This window comes from Pundamilia nyererei, unplaced genomic scaffold (assembly GCF_000239375.1).
Source record: "Pundamilia nyererei isolate P.nyererei 1_Seehausen unplaced genomic scaffold, PunNye1.0 scaffold00027, whole genome shotgun sequence".
NCBI lineage: Eukaryota > Metazoa > Chordata > Actinopteri > Cichliformes > Cichlidae > Pundamilia > Pundamilia nyererei.
In genome coordinates, this window is record NW_005187428.1 from 3,184,316 (window position 1) to 3,185,295 (window position 980).

Here is a 980-nt window from a genome sequence, read left to right on the forward strand (position 1 = left end):
ATGAAACGGGACATTTTCTTACACAGGGAACTAAAGGGGACCAGGCTTTGGGCAAGCACAGCAGCAGTACTCATATGCACACACCATTTTAAAATAAGACAATTACTTAGTCTCTTAGAAAAGTCAAAATACAAAAGTTTAGAATTGCCAATTAACCTAAAACCAAGCCTTTGGACTGTCAGGGGAAGCCAGAGTATTGTGTAAGAATTCAAACAAGCACAGGGACAACATGCAAGCTTCACACAGACAAGCCAACACAAAGAAACAGACATTCATAGCACCAGGCACCAGCCACTGAAAAGAGTCAAGAGAGTCCTGGGTTTGAATCAACCAGCTGGCTGGCGCCCTTCTGTGTGGAAAATTCACGGTCTCCCTGTGCTGCTTGTGTTTTCTCGAGGTACTCCAGCTTTGTCTCTCATACAAAACACATTCATGTTCGGCTGACTGGCAATTCTAAATTGACTGTAGGTGTGAATATAAGTGTGATTGGTTGTCTGTGTAAATGTCGTAGCCCTGGTGACCTGACTAGAGGAAAACTCACCTCTCACTCTGACTCTACTGGTGGGTTTTCAGCCTATCCCCACCCCCACCCCTGTGGCTTTCTTCATTTCTTGTTTATATGTGTTCTTTGGTGATTACATATAAGTCTGTTTTTTCAGTGTTTGAAAACAGACAAAAACATTCTGTACAAGGTAATAGATCTTAAAAGAACCTCACATTGGGACTCTGGACAAGGAAAACTGAAAACACTGTGGGTTTATTCCCATGACTTATGTGATGCTAAAAGTCTATCCAGTTTACCACTTTCTGCCCAGCAGCATGATTAATGTGTGAGACCTGTCCCAACATTCACAACACAGAAGGCAATCATATCCACAGCTTACCATGCTATTTCTTTTACAGTTTAAGGGTTAGTACTTAAGTTTCTTATTGCTTGTGTTTCTTAAAGGTGATATTTGGCTATTGAAGAAGCAGGTGTG